At 42.9% G+C, this 27,345-nt stretch overlaps 3 long non-coding RNA genes across 5 annotated transcripts; all 3 read right to left on the reverse strand.

Moving 5' to 3' along the window:
• Positions 1–2,368: 2,368 nt before the first annotated feature.
• Positions 2,369–13,079, reverse strand: LOC134169130 (uncharacterized). Of its 3 annotated transcripts, none has more exons than XR_009966784.1 (4): positions 12,886–13,079; positions 4,935–5,044; positions 4,475–4,758; positions 2,369–2,465 (listed from the first exon to the last, which is right to left on the reverse strand). It is a non-coding gene; the product is annotated as an uncharacterized LOC134169130 (long non-coding RNA). The 3 variants fall into 3 exon arrangements; XR_009966786.1 differs by having other exon boundaries at positions 2,369–2,528; XR_009966785.1 differs by lacking the exon at positions 12,886–13,079 and having other exon boundaries at positions 4,935–5,065.
• Positions 13,080–13,685: 606 nt separating this feature from the next.
• On the reverse strand, positions 13,686–18,945 carry LOC134169131 (uncharacterized). Its single transcript, XR_009966787.1, has 3 exons — positions 18,792–18,945; positions 14,745–14,876; positions 13,686–13,817 (listed from the first exon to the last, which is right to left on the reverse strand). It is a non-coding gene; the product is annotated as an uncharacterized LOC134169131 (long non-coding RNA).
• Positions 18,946–20,219: 1,274 nt separating this feature from the next.
• Positions 20,220–27,090, reverse strand: LOC134169132 (uncharacterized). Its single transcript, XR_009966788.1, has 4 exons — positions 26,270–27,090; positions 24,874–24,932; positions 23,567–23,772; positions 20,220–20,381 (listed from the first exon to the last, which is right to left on the reverse strand). It is a non-coding gene; the product is annotated as an uncharacterized LOC134169132 (long non-coding RNA).
• Positions 27,091–27,345: the final 255 nt, after the last annotated feature.

The following is a 27,345-nucleotide window of genomic DNA, read 5'->3' on the forward strand; positions in this document are numbered from 1 at the left end:
AGCTTCCTGTTTCAACTCTGAGCTGATGGCAGCGCCTCCCATCGGTCTCCAGTATCCATGAAGAAGAGTCAGGGGAGCTGCCCAGGGCCCTCATTATGAGGCTGAACACGCGATTCCTTACTTTGTGCCTGTGAAGCCCAGACTTCCCTTGACTTCCCCTCCTTGGAGCTGGGCTGCGGTACCCAAGACAACGCTGTTTCACCTGTCCCAGCACTAGCTGAAGCCAGCACACACTGAGCTGCTTGATTTTGCTCCAGACAGGACCAGGAGCAGTCTGCTGAAGATTCGTTTTAGAAAGCTCTTCCTCACTGTCCTGTTGCAATTGCAGCAGTCTTCTAGCAAAGGTGTGGTGCTTTATTTGAATGGATCTAAGATCTCTATTGAAACATGCAGAGGATAATTCCTGTTCCTGTAGATTTCACATAGAGACGTTTCTACTTCATTAGTTCCAAAGAAATAAAGGAAAAAAACCCTGATCTCTATCTCAGTACAGAGATACATAAAATCGTATGTTTCTCTGAAAGTCATTCTGCCTGCTGCTTCAGCAATAAATCCATTAATGAACTAAGATACCTTCATTCAGACTTCAGAAACTTGTGGCTGGGCTGAGCTCATGACCCTGATGGTTTTTATAGGTCAGTACTCCTTATGTACACTTAGACATCATTCATACAGATGCCAGTCTTCTGCTGAGCTTTGCTGCCCTGTTGCTAAGTATAGAAAAAAGGTCTAAATTAGTTGCTTTTTAATTTCATGTGCTTCTTACTCAAGGAAAAGGAGTTCTTGACTTAACTTCTTTAAACACTTTGCTATTTTTTATATCTCTCTATCATCACCCCTTATTCCTCTAACGTCTAAGATATATTGTTCTAATCTTTTAATCTCTCTACACACTGCGGCTTTCTATTCCCTTAATCATTTTCACTACCTTCCCTAGACCTTTTTCATTTCTGTTCTATCCTGCTGTAAGACTGGAAAGCAAAGCTGAGCAAAGTATCCATGCTGAGGTGTCACTTCATGTTAAAGATACGCAATAATTTTGTGCTTTCGGCTAGCTTTTTCTTATACAAATGAACATTTTGTATGGCCACCATTTCTTATTAAATAAATGCCTGTTGGAAATGTTACCTTGTTCCTCTCCTGACTACCTACAGTTAATTTAACACCAGCGTCACATATGAGTAGTTTAAATTGGGTTTCTTTTTCCTTTCAGTATGCTTCACCTTATGCTTACTTCAACTGAGCTGGGCCCTGAAGTGTAGCCCACCTCGCTCTTCAAGAGACTCCTGAAATGATTTTCAGTTTTATTGCTGCTTTTGGCAATCAAAATCATTATTTTGGCTCAATGATCGGGCTGGTCTGGAGCATTACAGCACCAGTCTTACCCTGACATGGTTATTACTCCTTCCTTCGGAATAGAAACGATGCCCATGTAGCTGATCACTCTCCCAAGAAACGTTTGTAGGAGACTATTTAAAACATCCTTGTAGATGGAAACTGTTGAAAACCTTCTCCACACTGCTGCAGGAACATGAGGAAGTGTCATAGACTGGAGAAAAAATGATTATTTTTTCACAGAACAGTATGGGTTTGTCCATGAGATAACATTAAGCAGCATTTTATAACTACCATATTTTTAGTTCATTTATTTGATTAACGTGAGTATTGTTTCTCCTTGCTTGCCAGGTGTTTCTTAATATGAGAACTCCACAGATATTATGTAGCTGAGACTCCTGCAGCACACTGTGCACCTGGCACTACATAAGCAAGCTGGTGTGTTTGCTCCTGACTTATGGTCAGAGAAGTAGCATCTTTCGGCTCTATTTCCATGTCTGCATAATGCAGATCACAATGTTGACTTTTTTGTTTGTTAAGTACATTGAACCCACTCATAGCAACTAAATTACAAAGACTTTTTCATCTATCCATGTGATGCATGCAGGTACTGCAATATCTTTCTATTTTGCAATAAAATCCCCTCTTAAATCGTCATAACACCAAGTTTCCATTAACCCTACTGACTGTAAATAACCATCAGTGCTAGAAGGACACTTACTGTTATTTGCCATTTCAAATGTTCATAAACACAGCCTTATGAGCATCCAAGGAGGCTGTGTAGGCACAAGAACCTGCCTGTAACTTCCAAGGACCACAACACTCACCACCTGCATAAGCCAATAAATACATAAATAAGTCAAATAGTACTAATTTCAATGACAAAATTTAACTCCTCACTTTAATAGGTAATAAAAATTCCTGCCTTCTTCTCCCTTCACCCACACTCTTCCCCAGCCTCAGTTATGAATCACTTCTTTGTTCCAACATAGTGGCAGAGGAATGCTGTCTCCAGTGCTATTTCCTTACTGTGTGTACGTGTATGTGCATAAGAAACTTTTTCCTCCTCCTTTGTTCTCTCTTGGGTCTTATTAAACGCAGCACTCTCCAGTCCCTTGTGGTGAGCAAAGCTGGGGAGGATGAAGGAGATGCTCCACTGGGTATAACAAAGAGGTTTGTGGTAGAGCTGATGGCTGCAAAAAGGTAAGAGTTATTCCTGGAACAGCAGAGGGAAGGAAGTATTTCCCTCTGTGAGGATAATTCTGGAGTTTATTATACGAGAATGAGGAAGGGATTCCTTAATAATGCAGAAATTAAAGAAACTCAAAGTACGATCATCATTGCTACTAACGGCCTTACAACACACCTTTAATGAAGCGTGAGCATATATCACATTTCCAGCTTGAAAACAGGAGCACAAACACCATTAAATAGAAACTCAATTATACAAAACTCTGTAATGGGTGTTTCTATGTTTTGGCTGTGCATTAAGCAATGTTCCTGAATTGCCTATCTTTGCAAGTACTGACAAAATTAAATCATTCAATCTTTGTCACAAATGTTTACTGAGTAAACATGACAAAAAGTCTGCAAATACAGGAAATCTATTATGAGGCTAAGTGCTTCCTTTGCATGGTGGACCCTTTAAATACCCACTTCAGTCTCAAAACCGTATTTCAGGAGGTACCTTTCCAAACAGGGAGGTTAGCTGAGCAGCGTGCCAATGATGGCAAATAGGCAACCTAAAATAGATGAGAAGGCTTGTTGAGATAAATTTCTAACTCTACAGCCGGCAGAAAATAAAAGATGGCAATTCATGCAAACAGGCTTCAAAATGCAGCACTTCTTTGTGGTTAAAGATACTGACACTTCCTGAGAGTTTTCCTCTTTTCGAGCACAGAGAGAGTACGTGACCCTCCCTGTGGGCCTGGCATTAGAAAACTCCACGTGGGAGTTTTGGTTTCTGGGAAATGGCGAATTCTTAAGCACAAACCCGAGTTTGGAAAAGCCAGGTTTTCCTCTGAAACGGCAATCTCAGGTACACTAGCTGGCTGTATTGAGTACTTGGTTACTGACTATCACAGTCTAAGTGCTCCCCCGTGTGTTTGCTCTCACCCTCTTGCTGTAATTTTGGCATAGAAATTCCCTACAAGCTTAATAATAAAAAGAATAAAAAGCTGGGTGAAAACTCAGCACATTTCAGCCCAATTTCTAGCTCATCTCTATTAAATACCAAACCTTTCTCAGAAAAACCTTAGATATTTCGGGTTCTTAGTCATGGTCACACTTCTGTCTCTCTGGGGTTTTAGGAATCAGTCTCTGAACTGCCTGATGGGTGGATTGAAGCAGGTTCATTGCCAGATCAGGTCTGTGTGGGATGGGAGAGGTGCTGTGGAGTTGTCATCTGCCTCTCAGATGCCCCCAGGACTGGAAATAACTCAGAGGGATGTGGAGGCAAAGGAGCATTTTCACCCTGTTGTGGAGCTCAGAGAGTCTCTTCAGGAAGACCCTGTGAAGAATAAAACCTTTTCTGCCAAGAACTTGGTCCAACACACTGAGCAACAGCAAAGAAAGCATCGCAAACTGCACACGTTGACCATTTGTGCCAACCAGATGTCTTGGAAACCCATCAGAAATGAAGCTGTAGCTGATAAACTTTCCTTTTGTATTTGTTTGCTGCTCGTTATGAGGGCTTCAGGACAGCCCATGTGCACTTGGATAACAGCAATGGAAAGTTTTCAAGTTCTGATGTGGTGTCTGCTCTGGAGGAGCAGAGTTTGCTAAATCAGGCTGCAGTGCATACACCAAGTTACGTGACACAGCCGTAGATGAAGGGCAGATATATTTCTGAGTTTGCTATCTGATGTACTCCATTGATTTTCTAGGCAAATCTTTTCAACTCTGTGCCTAAGATTACTCCTGCCTTCAATGAGCAATGTGCGATATAAAGTGGCTGCCTCTCACAGACCCTACGGGCCTTTAACTGAGGTTTGTAACATCAATTTCGCTCAAGATGTCACTAATAATTCAAAAGCAACAAGTGGCATAAATGAGCCTTGTACCTGTGAATAAACATTTAGATTTGCAGCAATCATTTTTCACCTATAAAAGTAAAGTTTGCAACACCATGTCCTTGTACCTTGGAAAAGTCTTCCAGGATCTCTCCTTACCCAGGCATCAAGAGTTCTTCCTCTGTCCTGCAGACTCCAGCTTCCCATTTCACACACAGCTTTGTAGCCACTAATCCATTCCCCCCGCATGGTATTACATGGATAATTGTGTAGATACTAGACGTCTTTCGGCAGACTTACTGGAATATCTTGCACCACCATACAGCACATCTCTTTTATTTAAAAACTTCAGATGGTCTGTTTAACATTCATCTTTTTTGACATTCTTCCATCGATTCACTTCGGCGACTTCCTAAGCAGATGCAAGAATACATTTTAGCTGAATTTCAGGGGATACTTATTGCATGTTAAATACCACCAGGCAATTATTTAATGAGGTTTAACAAGTATGTAATAGATAGATTACTTATGACCTAGATGTGAAACCTCAACGAATATGTTTAATCAATTGGCATTCAATTAACATACATTAGGCTTTTCCTGCAGCACAGTGCTTTATTTTAGCTGTCTGGCTGACAGACCAGGCTTGAATACTTGTTAACCACTTACTGGCTGTAAGTTTAGGTTCAATATTGTACCTGCAATTAAAAAAAAAACAACCAAAATTATTTGCAAACCTGCTCTTGGTGAGTTTATGGGCCTGTAATTACCCATTTAGAAGTGTAAGTCTCATTTGGTGCATCAATATTCTCTATCATCTTCTCAACATTCACAATTGTTGGGACCTTTCTCTGCCCCAGGCAGTTATGTCCATACCTTGTCTCTTATTCAGCAAAAGAAACTAGCTAGACCCTTCTTTTGAATGTCAACATTTTCACTGGCTATGAGAAGGTAATATAGGATTAAAGTGGCATATAAAGGAGCATTAGTGATGGATGTCCTAGGGTGGAAACATTACAAACAACCCAGCAATTCCTCTTCATCTCTGTAGTGCTATAGCTTTAAAAGCTTAATAAGGAACAACAAATTTGTATGGCTCTTTGTCCAGTTGTATTCATTAATTTGCATGCAACTTGTGCTTTTTGTTCTCACCATCAGTAGGAAAACTGTCTCTCTTCAAAAACTGTCAGAAATACATAAAGCACTATTAAATAATGTTGAAAGCAAGCTTAGCCAGGAAAACTGATGAGAAAGGAATTCATTTTCACACCAAGTGCTACAGAGGCTGTGTGACATGTCATGTCTTCAGCTTCACACAGGGATTTGGAAACACCCTTGTCCCACCTCTGTGAGCATGAACAGCTAAACCGTTTGCTTCATCTGGTTGATAAGAGCAGAGGAAGGCAGAAAGCATGGGTAATGCTGAATAATAAACAGGTTGGTTTTGCTACAGAGATGTATATCTACAGCATGTTCCACGCAGAGCTCTGCAGTATGGTTTCTAAACTCTGTCCTTTAACCCCAGTCTAATTCCCCATCTGACTTTCCAGGCTTCATGTCACCATTTGCTGCACAAGGAATAAGGCAGAGTTTTTGGAAAATGGAAGGTGGTTTTGTGAAGACAGAAGCCACAGTGGGAGAAGTGAGAAAAACGACCCAAATCTTGGCGTACTTCTAACTGGTTGAAGAATACATAAAATACCCATTTTGGTTCAATTTCCCATCTTTCAAACAGAAGCCTCAGTGCACTCTGAGGGAAGAGCTGGAGAGGAGGTTAAAACATTGCAGCATCCTCATGCGTACTCTCTGCACATCAAATCATAGAGTCATAGAATAGTTAGGCTTGGAAAGGCCCTTAAGATCATCTAGTTCCGATCCCCCTGCCATGGGCAGGGACACCTCACACTAAACCATGTCACCCAAGGCTTCGTCCAACCTGGTCTTGAACATTGCCAGGGATGGAGCATTCACAACCTCCCTGGGCAACCCATTCCAGTGCCTCACCACCCTCACAGGGAAGAATTTCCTCCTTATATCCAATCTAAACTTCCCCTGTTTAAGTTTTAACCCGTTACCCCTTGTCCTGTCACTACAGTCCCTAATGAAGAGTCCCTCCCCAGCATCCCTATAGGCCTCCTTCAGATACTGGAAGGCTGCTATTGAGGTAAGACAGAGCGTGGGCTAGAGGAATAGCTGTGTGCCTTTGTCCTGTTTGAATTCACATCTTTATCTCGGAGGAAGTTTCTTTCTAGAAATTCTGTGGCTTTGGCTGATTTACCATGTTCTGTACTTTACAAACACGACTTTCCAGCACCAGATCTCACAGTTGCAGGCAAACTTGGGTATCAAGATCTGAAAGGCTGCAAAGCAAGAAGATACATTTTGTTCTTTTCTTCTGCAGAAAGGACACCCTGCAAGATTAAAGTAACTGGATTTTGATCAGCATTTCCCATTTGCACTGGGCTCTTTACGAATTGAAATGTAAAAGGTCAAAGCTCCAAAAGCATTTTTCATTTCTAAAGAGGTTTGTTCACCACTGTAATTTAATAGCCATGCCAAAGCTGATAAGATTTTGGAATCCGTCCATGGCGTGTATTGATGTCACAGGTCAAAAATAAAGGCTTCAATGTAATTTATTTCTCCAAGCACAGTGAAGATAATAACTCAAGCACAGAGCAATATGTTAAAACTAAATTATATTCAATAAAGATGACTTATGCCAGTCTTCTAAAAACTAAATACACTTGGCTCAACCCGCATGTGCTCATTACTCTGCTATGATGGCCTCCAAGAGGTACTTTGGCATCGTGCAGTGGCCAACCTATGATTCTGGATCTAGGCTGCGGGGTTTGAGAGCACTGCAAGGGGATAAAGCTTGTTCCTCCTTTCTCTGTTGCAAATCTGACTTGAGAGAGCATTTTCCTGCACCAGCTTCTCCTTCTGTTTTGCTTTCTGCTGGATGGAATGATGCATAAGAACAAAAATTCATTCCTGCTATAAATAGTCTGTGCATGTGATACAAGGGGGAGGAGAGCAGATGCTGCACACATAGCTTCAACTGGAATGTCATGCTTCAGCACTGAGTTAGGGATGGGGGAAGGGGGCTCTTTCCAAACACTGGGAAAGAAAGAAAAACACTTTCCAAACAGAATAGGTACACAGCAGAGGCAGCCATATACAGCATTTCCTCTATCACTCACACTGTAATTTAGAGATTCTAACACTGAGGTCCAGCAGTTGGCTCATTCTTAGTCTTTCATCCACTGATCTGAAGGAAATGATTGACAGTGATTCTGTTCTCCCATGTGGATATTTACTGGATGCAGGAAAACCAACATTGTCATCAGTGGAGTGTGGAACTTCACCCATTCATCCAAACAGAAATCAGAGTTTCAGTACCAACCCTGAATTATCTTTTAGCTTTTGCTCATTTTTATAACTGTTTTAGCACATTGCTTCTGGTTGTAAGAGTTTTTCACATGATCAAGAAGTTCTTTGCATGCCTCTCATTTGAGGTAACGAGATCTGATTTGGGCTACTGGCTTCTGACTGGAAGCCACCAGACTATTTTAGGCAGTAAATCTTCCTGTGAATGTGTAAAGTCATAAAAAGGTTGTATTTGATTTGAAAGAATTTCATAGGTTTGTGCCATCACGGTTTAGTTCTCAAGACTCTTGTAAGAACTGAAGAGACAAACTGTGCCTCCCAGATGCAGGGCTATGGAGCTGTCTAAGCACTGGAGATACCATCAAGGAGAACCCAGATTGCTCTGCTCACAGCCCCTGACTGAGATATACCCAGGGAGAGGCAGCAAACCTGTGATCTCAGTATGCAAGCAAACACCAAGGATGCTGCACTGGATAAACCTAGAGGATCCGTGACGAGCTCTAGAATCTATAAACCAAAGTAACATCAGCTGGTGTGCTGCTCCAGAGCTGCACTTATCTGTAGCAGCAGAGTCATGCTGGGAGCAGCAATACCTCTGCACAAGTTTGCATGGAGTCTGAAATCTCTAGGTTACGTGGATGATTAAAGTTGTAGTACAGTGTCTACACAACTAATAATTTTCAGTAATTTGTGTGTCAGAAGAATTGCTTATACACTGGTATCTAGTGAGCCGATTGTAATTTACCTGACAGCAAACACCTACAAAGAAGTACAGGCATGAGTGGAAGGGTCAGGTCTGTAGCTGTTTCCAGACTCTAATGAAAATCCTGGCATGACTTCCTCTAAACAATGGGAGATTTCAGTTGGGAAAAATCAAGCACTGTGAGGAAAAGCAATCAAATAGCAGTCTTCATTATGCAAATCAAAACGGCAAAAGATTGGTGACATTTACCCTGCTCTCACAGCTGCAGTTGCAGAATGACCATTGGATACAGACTGAATGAGGCCAGAAGGAATCATAATTTGCATGGGAAGGTTTAGGATTAAACTAAAAAGCAAATAAAGTCCTAATTCATTAACCAAACTGACAGTGAAAGGCTGTAAGACAAGCACAGAATCAACTTCAATTTGAACTGAAAAATGAATCAGGCACTACAAGGCTTTGATTTACAGATCATACATCTTCCTGCAGGATGCCATCAACCAGTAACCACCACTGCCAGCTTACAGGTAAGTAAACCTCAAGTCGGGGTAGGAGAGGTCATCTAGATTATGTGTGAGAGAGTTGAGACAACAATATCAGCTTCTCTGAAATGATACTCACAAACGCAGGAGCAGAAGTTCTCTATAAAACAAAGAACAATGCTGGAAAATGCCACGTGAGGCAAGACAAGAGGAATGAGATGGATCATGAAACCAAAAGTGGCTTCTCAAAGAAGTGACAGGAAAACACTTCATCCAATTGCTGAGGTCCTTAATACATGCTACAGCAGCTGGAGCCCCTTTTAGGGATTAATACAGAGAGATTTTTAACAGCCAAAAGCAAAAGGTGAAGTGGCCAAACCACTTTTAGAAAGCATAAGACAGGCAGAAACTGTATGGAGCTATTAAGAAAAACAACAGTGAAACACTGCATAGAAAACTCAACAGCAGTTTTGTTGAGGTCCATCAGGGCTGCTGATGTCCATCAGTCACTGTTTGCTGGGAACACAGGGACAAACACTTATCTGCTCTGCAAGGCCTCAAAACCTGGTGCCTGCAAAGCTCTGCACCGGCATAGCAGAATGGCTCTGCAACCACGGCAGAGAAGAAACAGGGTGAATTGGGGTTTTTTTTGAGTGTTTTTCTTATCAAAATAGTACAGTTGGTTATAGTAAGGCCTGCAAGGAGAGTCTGACCCAGAGGACTGTATGTTTACTATATGAACAAATCAAAAAAGCATTGATTGTAATGAAGGAATAAATAATCAGCAGACAAGTCCCTAGGCTCAGGGAAACATCATTTAACTTCTATATTGCAAATAAAACACTCAACAGTGTCCACTGCAAGTGTATCTGGAGGTATAAGCCAATACAAAGATGTGCCCTCTGCCAGGTGTTCTCCCATGGTCAGGGTGAGCACAGTGGCAGCTTGTTTGCCTGATGCTACCGCAGTGCTGAAGTCAAAAGTGAGTTCTCCCACACCTACTACTTGGCCTTGCCCCCAGCTTCACTGCAAGAAACAAATAACCATTTCCCTTATGAAATGCAGAACGTGCTTTCAACGACAGCTATTCTAAGAAAAAATAATCAAATATTGTAATGACAGCATCACTCTTGTAAATGACAGCTTAGCCAACACTGAAGTGAGGACCAGAAGGCTTTGCAGAACTGTGGGGAAAACACTGATAATATTCACATTGAAAACACTCTTAGCACTCACTGCAGTAAAAACTCAAGAACAGCTTTAGAAGGTAGGGATGACAACCAACTTCTTTACATATGCTGGCAGCAACTATCTCCTGTGCCATGGAGATTTCAGAAAGGAAATAAGGCTGTGAATTAGCAGACGGGCATTGCCTGTACCACCTTAAAAATATTTGGTTATTGAAATTCCACAGCTTAGCATCAGAAAGGGCTTTTTTGCCTTTTTCATTTACATCTTAACATATGGATGTGAGAACTGAAAATCCATAGCAGATACAAGCAGATATGAAATGCCTTTGAAAGCAAATGCCATAGAAAGCTCTTGATAGCAAGCAAAATTCCCTTGTAAAAAATCAGGGAATGATCAGATCTCAGCAATCACACTCTCTGAAGTTATCCAAAAGAGAGAGTGTGATGTGTCTGCTAAGGAGAAGGTCAGCACAAATGCCCACATCTGGACCACAGAAAGAATATGTGGGGGATCTGTCTGAAAGGTCCCCTCCTAACTCTACTCGCCCTCTAGTCAGAGGAGAGCATTTAGTACATTTAACAATATAAGCTCCATGCAAAGGTAGGCTGGATGTAGGATGTCTTTTAAAAACTGCTGGGGAGGTCTGGAATGAATGCAGTGGTGTGAGACAAAAACTGTTGCATTGAGCTTAAAAATAAACGGATGGGTAGGAGGGGTGGATAGAGCAGGGAGCATCTGGAAGCAACAGAGGAGGAAGGAAATAGTCCCTGAAAGAAACATGAAGAAGGAAAAGCTGCTGATAACAAAAGGCCTGAGGGAGGGCAAATGCAAAGGGAAGTGATTTGGAAAGCAATAATAGGCAAACCAGTTAAGTAGGAAACTGGCCAGCTGAGAAGTTTCAAAGGTGTCTGTATGCACATGCGAGAGAAAGAGGACAAAGGGAATAAAAAATAGTATGCAGAAAATGAGGAGGCTGCGGTGGATGAGGAGTGCTGCTCCGCAGACAGCCATGGGGCACTGCAAAGGACGTACAGCACGCAGCAGAGCACATGCTGGGGTCAGAGCAGTGAATCAAATGGGTCAAAACTGATTCTGAATTTGCTAATTCCTTCAGGACCATCTAGACAAAACACTGAGGGCAGTAGTTCTGGCTTCCTGACATAGCTCAGCTTGCTCAGAGGGGGCATCTCACACACTTTTCCTCTCGAGGTCAGGAGGAAGCAGAGCGTTAGACCACATTCCCATTATTAATACCCATCAAGCCTTTTGGCTGGCTTCCTAGATCCAGGATGGATGATCTACAAGTAGATCTGAGCGACAGGTTTTTCTGTTTTGCCCACTGGTATTACAAGACTTTTTGCCTCTCCTCTGCAATCCTCCCTGGGGGTCAAGCAATGCGGAAGGGATGCCAGACTCTCGCAGCCCATCCTCTTAGGGAATGTGTGCTCCCCTCTGGTCTTGATGCTCTGCAGCTGCACAGCCTTGGAGCAGCTCCAGCCACAAGTTAGAATTAATTTGCTATTAACTCAGCCTATTTCTAATAAAAAAATAATAGCAGCACTACTGGGTCAGACCAAATGTCCATCTGGCCTAGTTTCCTCTAAAGAAAGAGTTGCTTGATACAAGGTGAGTAGAGGTGGGTGAACATACTCAATCAAATTCTATAGGTTTAACACTGTTTAGTGCAAGGGGAAATATATTTCTGCTGCTTATTATGTTCTGCAGCAGGTTCAGGACTATTCTGCAACTAAACTGATAGATCAGTAGTAGTGAAGGATACTAAAAACATTGGTTTAAACAGATTTCTTTGTTTGCTAGTCAACCAGCCATGGGGCAAATGCTTGCATCACATAGAAAGTGAACGGGGTCAGGACTCTTACAAACAGACCTCAAGAAGCATGAGAAAGGTGACTAATTTTGGAGGCACTGTAGCTCCAGAAGACTGGGGTTGTCTTAGGCAGGGCAATGGGAAAATCCAACAGAGAGCTGAGGTCTCTTATCCCCACTGGCCTTGATCTCTGTCACAGAGCAGGTTTGCAGACAGGGGAAGACTTCGAAGCCTTTTTCTGTCCCAGCAAACTGCAGTAGATGTAAGCTCAGGCAGCACACCTGTGGTCCCATCCACCCAGCACAGCCCAGTTACAGCAAGAACAAGGATTCTGGCTTTCAGTGAGCACATCACTTCCGCTCAAATCCAAGCTTCTGCGATGAGCTTGGCACCCCCAGCACTGCTGCACCAGGGGAGCAAACCCCAGTAAAGTCTGTGCATCAGCTGCTGGTAGCCAGGATGGTCCACGCTGATAAACAGCAAAACCATCTCCTGTACCGGCCACCGAGGGGCTGGTGACAGCCTAATGGGAAAATATCACAGGGCATAAATATAAAGGCATCCTTCCCACTGCTAGCGGCTCATTACAGCTCTGACCTCCAGGGATACGGGCTCATTTCTGTAGCTGGTGGAATTAGTGGTTTACATACAAATTATCTGATGAATGTAGCCTTGTTTTCTGTTCATGAATCATTCATGACCTGAGTCAGTTTTGGCAAAAACATGCTTTTTCTGTAAGTGTCCTCTGAATCCTTGAGGAGCACTGAGCTCACGCATGTGCACAGCCTGCCCATTACAGCTCTTTGCTACTCACAGCCTGTGACCAGGCAGGTAACTCTCCTGATCTGACTTTTGCCTCCTTCACTTCACAGCTTAACTGTTTAAAACCAGGTGTAAAATGATAATGCTGAATAGCAGTTTTCTTCAGACATGAATCCCTCTGCTTACCTTCAAAGATGTATGTGTCAGGAACTGTACTTGTTCTTCAGACTTCCCTATAGGTAAATATCTTCTTTACATGCATGTGGGCTGCCATTACACAGCATACTCCAGCACACAGTACTCAGGGTGCCCAGTCCTTACCAATAAACATTGCATAGGAATATGTTCTGTGGTCCTGACACCCAGGTCCTGTTGGTTTCTTGCAGATCCATTAAAACACATGGTAATATACCGTTCACACTTCATATTACATGGCTGTTAAAGGTGTTTGTCCCACTTCTGGCTATACAGACTTGCTCTAATTTCAAGCCTAAAGTAATTATTGGCTTATTTAATCCATTTGTCTTCATGCCTTATTAGTCCTTATCACTGTTATTTCTTCTCAGCAATAATTTTCTCCTTTGGGTGTTTGCCTCCCTGCACATTCCACTCTTAGTCTTTACGTAGCTAAACTCAGTGCTTTTTTCTTCTCTCAGATGAATGGCCCTTGCATTCCTCTGATTGTCCTAAATCCCCTCACTGGACCATTTATGATTTGAATTCTTCACTCTCATACTTAGGGGAAGAGAACTGCGCACACTCTTCTGATGAGGTCAGACTCTGTAAAATCAGCTTAGTGCTTCCCTAGACTTCCAGCCTAAACTGGAAATCCAACTTGGGTATATCTGATCAGTTTTTCTTCTGGCACTTAGTAGTTAAAAAAATAGACATCCAAGTGCACTTGGGTTTTTCCTCATCCTCAGTCATTTCTAAAAAATAGCTGAAATTGTCACTGCTGCTCCATAAATACTTGTCCATACCTTATAAACTAGTGCATTTTGTGCCTTTTCTATTACTTCAGCGTTCAAGGTCAGTCTTCAGTTAAGAGCCCCATCTTGGTTTGCATTGACGATGCTCCTACCATCTCATGGGCTGTGACATTGGCATACTCAGCGTTCCTTTCCAGGGTCAATACAAAAATGAAATATGCTCAGTCCCACTACTGATCCTCAGGGATGTTTACCACTAGCCTCACTTCAGAACGATCACTCCCTCTCACTGTCTCCCCTTCAGCCAGCACTGTACTCACTTTACAGTTCCTGTATAAATTCTCAGTGCTTTCACTTGAGCTGATAATTTCCCATGTGGCTCTATATCAAATGATATCTTTGGTCTAGATAGATGGGGTATCCTGCAGTTCCTTTGTCTAGAAAGATCATTTATCTTACCAAATTTATCACAGATGGACACGGTTTGCCCAGAAGAATTTAATCAGCAACAGGACAGTGGCTGACTAACAGAAAATCCCCGGAGCTCTGCTGGATGCACACACTGCTCGAGGGGACCCCAGGGCCACAGACAGTATTTCCTGCACTGCTGCCCCTTGAAATGACCCACTCTGCCACCAGCAGATGTGACTAGGTGGTGACTCTCATTCCTGGTACGGAGGTTAAAGTCAACACAAGTGATGTATTTCCATACATCGAGCAGATACAGCCCAGCACTCCAAGGAGAGGAGCTGAAGCATTTACCTGCTTTATTTTGGTTGCTGTTATATATCTATTTGTTTATTACAAGAGAAAAGGGGCACGTTTTTTATACAAAACTGATATGTTTAGTGCTTTCATTTTATGTTTTGAGCACTTAAGCTATTCAGTGTTTAAAGGTAGTCTTGGTTCTTTATAACTCTATGCTGACAATAAGAGTCTAAGATAATGGAGCCTAAAGAGAGATTTTGCTGTTCCCATATTGTTTCTGAAATATGGAGCAGTCAAATGGACTCAGTAGAAGGTTTCTAACAGTAAATCTTCAGAAAAAGTGCCTTTAAAAGTAAGGTAGAAATGCTGGGGAAGGGAAAATGGCTTCAGATTTTGGTAAGAACTCACCAAAGTTTTATGAGATTTCCTTAGAGGCCCTGGAGCAAATTTTCTCTAATTGTGATATCAAAATGCCTCTCCCGTCCTCGTCATTCTGGTGCTTTGGACCCATTTCAGCAAGCTCTTCAGTACTCAGCATTCCTATCAATTGGAACAGAAACCAAACATGCTTAAAATCAAGTATGGGCTGATCTGGTCTCTGCTGTGAATGAAGAAGCAGACTTCTGGGAGAGCTGAGAAATGGGATGCACTTGTCCAAGTGTCAGCCTCCCTGCAAAGTGATTAAAGGGTGTTCACTAATAAAGGCCTCTGCGCAGGGTAGTCTAAAATTCAGATCCATCCCAGAACAGGCAGGGTGCTGCCATGTCCCATAGACCTAAGCACACTGAAATCCATGCTGCTGGAAGGAAAACTGCTTCAGCCCTTCCCCATCTCACTATTCACATAAAGAATGAGAACCCAAGGAGGAGTATTTGACTTTTCCTCATCTTCTATGCCTCAATTGCCTTGCACTAGGCTGAAGAGGGAATGGTTAACATGAGCCATCCTTTCCAAGCCCAGCAATCACTGTCCCAGGTTTAGAAAGTTCATGCTGTCTTCCTTCAAGTCTGCCCCTGCCACAGGGTATCCTGAACATGCATCACAAATATTTTCTCTGTTTCTCAGGTTCATAATCTTCCCCAAATCCTGCCTGCTGATCGCAGCCCAAACGTTCATTGTTTCCATCCTGCTAAGAAGTCCTCCTCCCTCTTGGGTGTCTGGTTTTAAATTCTTGCCAGTGCACATTTCCTGAAGTGAATAGAAATACGGGACTCACCTGCACATGCAGTTGATGTGATCTTCCACAAAACCTGCCCACGGGCAATTATGCATTGAAAGGGCAATTACACACAGAGTGACCCAATTTGCATACAAAATCTAGATTATTGCCAAGAATTGCATGTACATATTCAGAAAATAGGGCCCTGAAGACATAAACCATTTCTTCTGCTATCAAATCACTTTCTGCTTCTGCAACAAGGAATGGAATACATAGGAGTCCTATTAGAAAAAATGTTATTATCAGAAAATGAGGCTGGGGAGATCAGGTCAGAGTGCAGGCCTGTCCCCACCCTCACATCTCTCCCAGTTGGAAGGATGAAGATCAGCATGCCCCAGGGCTTGCTCAGCACACTCTCTCAGCCTCTAGCAAAGTATGGCTCAGTGACTTTCAGAGTCAAAGAAGCGATTTTAGCATTTAATAGCCTGGATTATTCACTAATAAATGGACTACTGTTGCAGATAAAAATTCTAATGTAGCATAAACCAATTCTGTTTGCTTACATTTGTCCATATCAATACAGTATCTGATGAGCAAATATGCCACAGTGAGCAGATTCCCTTTTCTGCCTCTGCATAGCTCAAGGGATAGTGAGTGAGGAAAGAGGGGTGCAAACACAGGTGTCTCTGCTGTGTCTGCAGAGTGTGTCTGTAAAGAACTCTGCCAGCACAGCAAGATGTCAGAGGGAAGTGATAGCCATGCCTTCTGCAAACCTTCTCACGGTGCACCTTTAGCCTTGGCTGCAATAAGGACCAGCAGCAGAAACATCTGGTTTCAAGACATTTCAGTGCAGCACTGGCGGGAGTTGCTGGTGGTCCTGCAGCTTACACCACAGCACCTGTACCCCCACCCCAGTATTGTGCACATTCTGCAATCATAGAATGGCTGGGGTGGAAAGTTCCTTGAAATCATCAAGTTCCAACCCCTACCACAGGCAGGGACCCCTTCCACTAGAGCAGCTTGCTCCAAGCCCCTGTGTCCAACCTGCCCTTGAACACTGCCAGGGATGGGGCAGCCACAGCTTCTCTGGGCACCCTGTGCCAGCGCCTCAGCACCCTCAGTAAAGAACTTTTTCCTTGTATCTAATGTAAATCTCCCCTGTTTCAATTTGAACCCATCACCCCTTGTCCTATCACTACAGTCCCTGATACAGTCCCAGCATTTCTGTAGCCCCCTTCAGACACTGGAAGCTGCTCTGAGGTCTCCACGCAGCTTCTCTCCAGGCTGAACAGCCCCAGTTTTCTCAGCCTGTCTTAGTATGGGAGGTGCTCCAGCCCCTGATCATCCTCATGGCCTCCTCTGGATCAAATCACTATTTCATCTACCTCAGAGTTTCAAAATGTGGGATTTGAGACGAGGTTATTTCAAGATGCACGAAGACATCAAATTGATAAAATAGCGACATTTTTACTGTCCTGAAAGTTTTAGTGTCCATTCCTAGGAGACAAAAAGAAGGTGGGGGCAAGCAGGGAAGCCAGACAGCAAGAAAATGTTTATTTGCTTCATAAACTCCCTGATAGAGAGGCCGAGAGCACCTTCCTGCATGACAGCCCACAAAACACCCAGTGCGCTCTGCATTGTCACTGAGATGTGGCCTTTATGCTGGTAAATGTTCTCATTTAGCCAGTATATTTCAATAACCCCACTTCCCACTGTCACAGGTATTCAGATTCAGAAAATAAAGCCACCCTTTATAAAAGTACATTTAATGAGAGTTTAATGTGCATGCTGTAAATCTGCAAGCAGCTGGATGTGCTTTTAAGTTTGCTTGACGTCTTTTATTTGTTTAATACATGGGTCTATAAAAGCTGTTTCTCTGAGCCTGCTAATGAGCAATAGGGGACTTGCAGCTCTCTAAAACCTGGAACAAGGCATCAAAATGAAGAATGCAGTAAAGGCTGCTGGAGGAGGGAGCTCCAGATGTGACAAGTGGTGTTTCACGGTGCAGGATGATGGAGCGCCAGCCATGTGGCTGTGGTGTCACACCAGATACAGGCTGGCTTGTAGGAATCCAGGGCCCTTCTTTCAACTGAGCTGAACATGAGCTAATGACTTGTTCCTGTGGGTGCTAATGAGCTTGGCTTTTGTCCAAGGTGCAACAGGAGACTCAGCATGGAAGGCTTAAGAGGGTGGGGTAGGAAGAGATAGGACCTTTGTGGAGGACCCCTATGAATTTGAAATAGACTTCTGTGGCTGTAGACAGGCTCTGAAACACCTGAACTGCAGGGATGTCTCTGACATCTGTTCCATGCAGCTCATCCAAAGTGAGGAATAATCCCCAAAAGCCACGCAGAAGGGGGGTCAGGGGCAGTACCAGCCAGCACTGGATTGTACATGCAAGTGCTGGGTGCCGGGTTAGCTCCCAACAGGCCATGGTAGTGCTGCAAGCCCTTGCTTCTAGAGGAGATGCTGTCTTGGAGAGCACCACCTGTCTCAGTGCCCCTGACCCCTCCTTGGTGCTGGGGATGCTGAAGCTTTCCATGAGAAATAGCTATGAGAAGCAGTGCTCCCCCATGTACATCATGGTGTACAAAGAAAAGTGAGCACCCAGAAGCCCTCAGAATCAGCTGAGGTTGGGCTTTCCTCTGAACATGTCCCATGAGAAACATGAAGACACTCACTGAAGAAAAGATTTTCCTAATATATTTTGGTTTGAGAAGTTGCTTTGGAAAAAGAAATCTTTAAGAAAAAAACCCTAAACTAAGGTGTTTTTTCTTGATGTCTTTGAACAAAGCATTGATAAGTTACAGAACAAGACATTTATTTTAAAAGAATAGAATGTGGATAACGAAATGCTTTTCAAGAGAAAGATTTTTTACCTTAATTTCACTAAACAAATTTTCTAAATTCCATCAGGTTGATGTGAAACGATTTCTTTTTACATTTTCTTATTCAGGTTGTGCAACAGACAGAAAAATCAGTTCTTTGCACATCTTTACTCTTGAATATATTGAATTCCTCAGTGAAGATAGAAAGGATGGGAATCCTGGCGAATTGAGTAATTCAGATGAATAGCGTCTTCAAAGTCAATTACCACTGTGCAGAGATGATATCTACTTCTGTCTCATCTGGACTCTCCAGCTCAATTTTTGCTCTCCCCAGAACATTCTCAAGGTTCTTTATTCTTTTTTCCCCAGGCAAACTATCAAGGGACCTCTCTGTTGTGCACATGGATTAATTAGAGCAAGGAAAATCTCAGAATCACAGTCCTGCTTTATAAAAGAACTCACCTCTACCTTTTCACACCTTGGTCCATACATCTTTGTGATTGCTCTCATCCCATCTGGTTTGGACTCATCCAAAGTGAATCCTTGAGCCTTTCCGCAGAAAGCAGATGGGTGAAAGGCAGCTCCAAGCCACCACAGGGCATCAGTCTGCTGGGATCTGGTAATGCATCACAGCAGATTCCTTCTTGCAGACTATATCAAATTAAGAGAAAACACCAGTGACTATGTTAATATCATTAATATCATGTACATTCTGCTTATGAAAGACAAGCATTTAACTTCCCTGTGTGCCTGCTGGTTTAAAACAGGCGAGCTGACTGCAACACTGGCCTCTGCCTGACTCTTGAGTAAGCAAAGGCATGAATTAAAGCACCTTATCTGCCTGCTGTAACTGTCCACCATGGGCAGAAAAACAAAGTATTAATTACTTCTCTCCCAATGTTCACGTCCATCATACGCCTTCCTGTTTAGACCAGCACTGTGCTGTTACACTCCCTATTCTCTATTGCTTAGGAGATAATAAATAAGGCCAATTATTCTTACCAGAGTCATAGTAAGCAAGCTTACTTCCTCCAGTGCAATGTAAATGCCACTTTTCATTCTTTTATGATTCTTTGGTCAGTTGTAGATTCATGGAACTGTGCTTATATCAAAGCTGGTTTTAATTTATTTCGAGATTAAAATTTTATGAGCAATTGCATCAGATGCTTTTCTAAAATTCAAATAGACTGCACTCACCACATTCCCTTCAGCCAGTAACTGTAACTCTACTTTAATAAGATATTGAATTTGTCTGCAAGATTATTATTTTTTTCTGCACAAACCCAGCCTCAAAGAAGTATTTATCTCCCAGTATTTGTTTCAGATTTAGGAAATCTGTGCATGGGAACTCACTGCCCTTCTTCCTCTGGTTTTCTGATGAGTAGAACAATATTTGCATTTCTCTCTTCTTCTGGTACTCCTTAGATACCTCCTATAGTTTCCCAGAAATAAGACAAGTGACTCCATCCTTTATCATCCTGGGACGAATATCACTTCTCTTAGCTGGGCCGTGCATTTTAAATTTCCCAAGGAGTTCCCTAATTTGCCTTATCTCTCTTTTGGGGCTTTTTTATTCATTGCTCTCTTTTTATTTGTGCTTAAAACTGAATATGGATCCACTACACAGACAGACGTGATTTATTCTATCATATATCCCAGTACAAACCTATGTACTTGCATCAGAATGCAAGCACAGTTCTGTCGGCAAAGGGGATTCCCTTGAGCTGTGCCACCGGCAAGATGGAATTCTCTGAGCCAACCAGGACATCTTTGTCTGAAAAGGGCTCCCCGAAAGAGGTGTATCAGGAATGTCACTCCATGATAAGCCTCCTACTGCCTGACAAGAGACTGTTTAGCTATAGCATACAGTAGGATGCTAGGATGTACATACCCTGACTCACAGTAGTTCTTTGTTCCAGAGAGATTGAATATGCATCAGTGTGGAAGGACGTCCATAGACCAGCCCGTGGCCACCTCATATCCAATTCCCAGTTGTCTGGATTACAGCAACATCTGCCTCATTTTAGTGTATTCTCATCTCAGGCAGCCAAGTTGCTTCTGTCAATAATAAAAATAAGTAGCAGAGCAACCAATGTATTATTGATCAGATACTAAATATTTTATTGGTTTTCAATAATTCAACATGGTCTTAAAAAAAAAAAATCCCAACCCAAAGCCCCATGAACAATGGAGAAAACTCCCCAAGTCCTGAGAGGGCTCTGGGAAGAATGCTTCAAGGATAAAATCCGTGTTAAAAGTAGCCATACCTCTCTCATTTTAAAGAATGTTTTCAGGTTCGATAACATAGGAAAGGCTTTTATGCACTTAATGATTGGCCTGAGTAGGGTGGGAGGGTAAAATATCTTTCCTATCTCAATAATTTATTAGAAATAATGTTGCAGTGGGAAGTATACAAAAGGTTGCACCCTGATGGAGTAAAGCAGCGAGTATCTGTTTCAATACCATGTTTGCAAGTGACTTTACTTTTATGTGCTACCTCTTTCTTTCCTTAAAGAAACTCAGCTCCTTCTCTTACACTAGAGTTTGTGTCAGATTTACTTATTTTTACCCCAGGTGAAAAAAAAAAACAACTCTTCTACTTTCAGTTGCAATAGACTGTGAAATCATACACCCGGTGATAGTTTGCTGAACATCAAATACTCTTGTTGCTTTTTCTGCATTTACTGGCAGAGCTATCATGCAAACAGTGTAGTTTTTAAAACTATAAATATCACATTTCTCCTCTCAAAAGTGACTTTGTAAAAAATGGCACTGAGGAATTTCACCATATTTTCCTCATTTATAGCTCCAGAGGGATGGTTTCCTCAGAGCCCAGTGCTGCATATTCACCCATACCTGATAATGAAGCTCCTTGGCCCTGAACCAGTAATCAGTCAAAACTTCAGCAATGACTTCATTTAAATGATGCCTGCACTAGGCAGGATTTTGTTTACTCCCTGAACTTCCACCAATACCTATGAAATGATGGAAATGCTCTTCTTCCCTTCGTCTTCCTGCAAGAATCGCTTGCATCAGCAGTGTACACACTGCACTGAAATAATAGGAAGTGGCAGATCAAGATATTTGGCCAGAGGTTCCTTTCCCAAGGTTCTTCCTCTGCTCTGCTGTTCATGCTGCAATAAATTTTGCTGTCGTGAGTCCAATCTGTGCCCATTCCCAGGCTGCGTGCATGGATTTAGAGCCTGTCAAACCCTGGACTGGGTGAACCCTCCAGCCTCGCCATGGGCAGTGGTCCCGGCTCCAATGTCTGCAGCACCTTCAGGAAGGCTGAAATCACTGCTGAGGGATCAAACTGAAACTGCTCAGTATCACCTGAGCCTGAGTGACATAAATAGATCTTGGGCCTGGGTTAAGGGGCAATTGTTTAATTAATTGTTTAATTAATTGGCTGCTGGCAATTGGCTCCTGTATAGAGATGATGCAGTGCCCATCTCCCATAAAAGAGAGGCTGCATCAGAGGGCTTATGAATTCATGTCACTGTGAGAAGAGGGTAGATTGATAGGCATCATTCTCTGTCCTTTTCCAGTTCTCTGGCTGTCGCTCCTCTTTCCATGTTCATAGTGAACACTCACGTAGCTCCAAGAAAAACCTTAACCCTGGAGGATGCTGTGAGACATGGGTCCAGCTCAGATCAGTGCAGTTCAACCCCAACAGAGATGCAAGCAGAGAAGCTGTGACAGTGCTGACACTTCCCATGTCCCTGGCACCTCATACTCTCCTGTGTGAGTCCACATTAAATGTTCACACTGCTGGGGCTTGGCTGATCTTATCCCTTAGTTAGAAGAAAATCAGCTTTCTTTGCCCAGCCATTCTTAGAAAAGAAGATGCCATTTGATTTTATTTTAGGTGCAGGCATTCAGTTTATTAATAATTCTGTGAGCTAAAGCAGCATGGACTAGACCTAATTTCCATGAATGGCAAGCTCATTGGGAAAAAATGGCCTAGCTGGGGGATGAATCACCGTTTTTGTATCAAAGCGGGGAGATTCAGATGAAATGTGTTCCTGATGCTGATTCTGTCCTCACTAAGCTGCAGTTCCTAATGGAGATCAAAGATCCCATTAGCCAGATTTGATGAAGAGACAGTCCCTCATTATAGACTTCGAACGAGCTGAACAAAACCCATTAAAAAAAACAGGGCCTGCTCTTCCTCTCAGCACAAACCTGGTTCCTCTGCTTTGCTGAAGCATCCCAAGTGAAGATTTTATAAGCTCTTTTCCAGAACTTGCCAGAGTTCTAAGTAATCCATCCTGCTCTCTGACATGGAGGAAGGAATGCAGGAATAACTCAATAGTTTAAATAAAACAAGTGGGAAGAAAATGCTTTGAAAAGGAGTCATCAAAGCATTAAGGCTGTGAATGTAATTTAAATAACAGCCTTCTATGGGATGCAAGTGAGAATTCAAGTACTGGAAGAATTCGGGCTTTGGGGGTTTGGGGTTTGTTTTCCTCTGGCTTGCACACAGGGCCATCGGCTGTGCTGTTCCTGCTAATGCCCAGGAGAAAGGCACATTCAGCAAGGACTGGGAGCAAAGCATTGGTTAAGGGAAGATATTCATTAAAGGCTCCTATCCCAGGCAATCCTGCTGTCACTGACTTACAGAAGAGCTGCTACGTTACCACTGAAGCCTGCACTTGCTGGCCAAGGAGCTAAATCATCTTTCCAGCAGCATTAGTGTAGCCTGCAGCAACTGGGAAGGCTCTGTAGTAGCCAAAGACCTCACTTCTGGTGCTTTTCCTGTCCTTTCTTGGCCATTGTATAAATATGCATTTATCCTGCCATGCCTTGAGGTCCCACAATACTGAAATCTGCTAATAGCAACATATGCCAGATACCAGGCAGCTAAAAATCAAGATTCGCATTTCTATGGCAAACATATTTCAAAACTTGTCATTTTGTGTTGCAACTTTCTTCACCTTAGAATCACAGAATCACAGAATAGTTAGGGTTGGAAAGGACCTTAAGATCAGCTAGTTCCAATCCCCCTGCAATGGGCAGGGACACTACACACTAAACCATGTCACCCAAGATTCTCTCCAACCTGGTCTTGAACGCTGCCAGGGAATGGAGCACTCACAGCTTCCTTGGGCAACTCATTCCAGTGCCTCACCACCCTCACAGTAAAGAATTTCTTCCTTATATCTAACCTGAACTTCCTCTGTTTAAGTTTGAACCCATCACCCCTTCTCCCCATTAATCAATATTCCTGGAAAAAAAAAAACCTAAAACATTTAAAAAGACTGCCTCATCTTACTGGCCAAAATCTCTGCTCTTCATCAAAAAAAGTTCAGCCTCATGCACTTTTGAGTTTTAATCTGTGGGGTGTTTCAGCTCTCTGCTGCCTTTATCTCCTCTTGATGATAGGAGATGTCTTCTCCTGGAGACGAAAGTCCTTACCATTTCCCAGCTCCTGCTGTTCCGCTCCTACCTGGAGAGGATGGAACAGAGAGAAATCCAGCGCAAGACGCCTCCAATTTGCTCACCTTAGTGCAGCCCTGCGGCTGCAGCCTCAGTCAGCTTCCCACTAAGTACTTTAGTTAATTGGCAACAAATTGGAAGAGATGAGCTGATTGCAATAAATATTTTATTAATGTTAAAACACAAAAGGTTGCATCCCTCCCAGCCCCATCTGATTGGGCACAGTCACACCTATTAATATGGAACTGCCGCATCAATTGGCAACCCCGGGCTCAGAAGGAGCTCATTATGAAAAGTACTTATGCATGGATCCTCAGTAGGTGTCAATCAGCATCGTGCCATTGAGATCAATGGAGCCAGGCTTATTAAGAGAGTTAAAGCTCCAATAATTCACCTGGAAAATGAACCCTACAGTCTGTTCTCATATAGAAGTTGGGCAAAGGAAGAGCAGGTCTTTCTGTAGTTTTTATTTACAAAAAAAAAAAGCAGTTTAGCTGTATCTAGATCTCAACTATTCTTGGAAACAAGTATTCAGTAGGGGTTTACTAACTGCAAACTAAAATGCAAATATTTTAACCCAATACTGTTATAGTTGTCCACAACCCCTGTTTGCCATCTTTTGGGGGATACACTGCGCATGTAAGTCCTGAGTTACTGTAGTGCTGCTGGTAGGGCCAAACTTATTTCCATCCCCAGCAGTGTTGCAACCCCATACCAACATGGTACAGGGACTATCTCTGGCCAGGGGGATGGGAACCCATGTTATGCCCATCCCAGCTCCAGTTTCAAGGTTTCAATGATCAAATCAAATGTGGTGATGACAGAAACATGGACAAAACAATTACAAGAAGTGGAGGGAGAATATATTAGTGATGAGCACAGCCCCCTTCCCAGCTCAGGAAGGCTCTGAAGTATCTCTGAGCTGACGCTTATTTTTCTGAAACATTTTTTATTCTAGGGAAAAGAAAACAATTTTTCTTCTCTTTGCTTTTTAATTTGAGGGTTTTCTGTAGAACAAAACCTCCTGTTTCTGACCAATTTGTTGTGTGGATGGGATGAATAATTTTTCAGGCTGCATTTTCATCATAAGTTGTTTACTTTGTCTACTCACTAGTCATTCGGGGGGATATTTGAGCTGTCACTGGAGTCATTTTGGCTTTCCTTCTGCTCCTGGAACAGAGGACAAACTGTTTAAACAGAAAAAAAACACCAACCAATGAAAAACAGCAAGTAAAGAAATGTAAATAATTCATAAATACTGGTTTGTGCTCGGCCTGGCATCGGTGCACAGCACAGCCGCTCTCAAACAGCTACGCAAACAGAAAGCTGTTTGTGCAACGATGCTCCATCCCCTTTTCCATCACTATTTGTAAACAGCAGCTCGAAAGCAGAGCAAATAGTTGCAAGAAGTTATGCTGAAAGGGGCAAGATAAGGCATCGCAACAAATATTTTCCCATCAGAAAGACGTGTGATTAGTCCAATCTCATCAGTATTTTATATGATACTGAGTTTTGCTTTATGTCAAGGCTCAGGACTTGCAGTGTGGTGGTCTGCCCATCAAAGTCACACATCAGAAGGTAATATCATGAGGTTAAATTCCTCATCTTTCTTTAAAGTTTGGGGGTTTTTAAGTTTTTCACATCTGCAGATGGGATGTGTGTTTTATCAGTGCAGTCTGGGATCCCAGGGTACCTGAGCCAAAGATGCAGTGAGGATGATGTTATTTATAAGGAGCTTGACTGAAGGTAAAAGATTGGCTTAAGGTGCTGAAAGAAAACAGCAAAGCATCTCTATTTAAGAGGTAGAGGTAGTAAAATATCTGTTGAAACATTAAGGTATTTAAAAATGCATAAAACAGCTCCTGAGGGCAGAAGGCTTTCCATGAGGACCGGAGCAGGTTGGGGCTATGGGCGCTGCGGCTCCCTGGTATATGGGGCAGGGGAGGAGCAAGCTGGACTCACAGTAGAGGGCCCCGCAGGACCTAGAGAAGTAACCAGCTTGTGCCAAGGAAGGATGAGTCAACCCCGAGACAACAATGTCTCAGGGAGATTAATGCCAGCAATGACGGTGGCATTTCCCAGGGATGCATGTCTCCATCTGACTTTCCAGAAGCATTGCATTTGTCCAAGAAATAGAGCCAGACATTTTTCTTGGCAATTCCTCCCCCTTTCCCACGGGTCTCTGGTGCCTCTGAAGCAGATATAAGTCATTGAACAGCCAACCAGAACATCACGGGCTGCTCCAGGCTCCCAGGACCCCGCACTGGCTGCTCAGATACTGGCACAAAACCAGATCTTCTAATGTGGTGCCTGTGGTCCACCACAAAGCTGCTTCACAATAGCTCGTGCTAGTGGATGGCTCCAGGAGATGTGTGCAGAGCACTCAACCTTTCATTTAAAGGTGCACTTCAGTAAATAAACACCAAAGAATAAAGCATTTTATACTTCCCAGTTTCAGGTAATCCCCTAGTGACAGGTCCCCAAGTGACCACAGACTAACCGCTTACCTCCAAGAAAATACAAGCTCACTGCTGGCTCCCTTCAGACTCTTCCTTAATTTTCCTCTTCACCACCAGCAGTCAGTTGCTGTATTTTTCTTCTCCTAAGCAAAGGGCTATAATTTATACAATATACAATATAATTTATACAATATTTCTTATGAAATAACAAAGGGAAGAGAAATGGGTGGCAGGAGCGCCAGGACTTTCTCATGCTATGAGTGCATCAGACACTCTCTGCAGTGTTTTATGGTAGGGCAGAAAAAAAAACAAACAAAACAAACCAACCATGAGCAGACATCCTACTTCACCGTGCTTCCAGCAAAGGAAATTTCCAGGGTCAGAGCTGGACAAATGAGCTTTTCCAGAGATCCCTGACGTCACCTTGCAGAGAGCCGCCAAGTCCCCTCTCTCTTAAATCCCTCTTTGTGTTTTGCCCAGCCTAATTAAGTTGCTTAATTCCATTTTGTGGATACATTGTGGGAGCAAAGCTCTGTTCCAACAATGAGCTTGGGTTAGAAGTTAAAGCCCCCACTAATGTGTTTAAATGAGTTCTTACCCGGAGCTTTACAATCAGCTGGAAGACGCTTGGCTTGTGCTTTCCATGGCGGTGGGACGGGGCAGGGTCAGTCTCAGGTTAAGGTCCCTCTTCCCCACCTCAACGTTCACTCTGAGCTCCTCAGATCAATCACAGCCTGCTGAGACCACCTAAAGGAGCTGAAACATTCCCACCTACCGCTTGAGCTTTGCCTTTCCTAATAGTTTTGAATGCTGATGATTTTGGTCTTTCCTAAATGATTCTCCTTGGGACGTGTCTCCATCCCTGGGGGAAAGGGGACTTCACTGCAGCTGACCTCTCTCTCCTGCCAAGAATCCTCCTGGTGTCCAGCAGCTTCTTCACCCTCCCAGGATCAATTCTGCAGAGATAATTGATGGCTCCTTCATCCAGTCTTTCTTCTCTCAGTAAATACACTTCCTCATAGCTGGCATTAGCAGGGCCAAGTGAACTCTTTACAATCAATGGCTGAGGGTGAGGAAGTTCCTCTGAGAAAAAGATTGTGTTAGCAAACTTGGAGGCTTGCTGC

This window comes from Pezoporus occidentalis, unplaced genomic scaffold (assembly GCF_034315485.1).
Source record: "Pezoporus occidentalis ecotype Australia unplaced genomic scaffold, CSIRO_AGI_Poc_V1 ctg333, whole genome shotgun sequence".
NCBI lineage: Eukaryota > Metazoa > Chordata > Aves > Psittaciformes > Psittacidae > Pezoporus > Pezoporus occidentalis.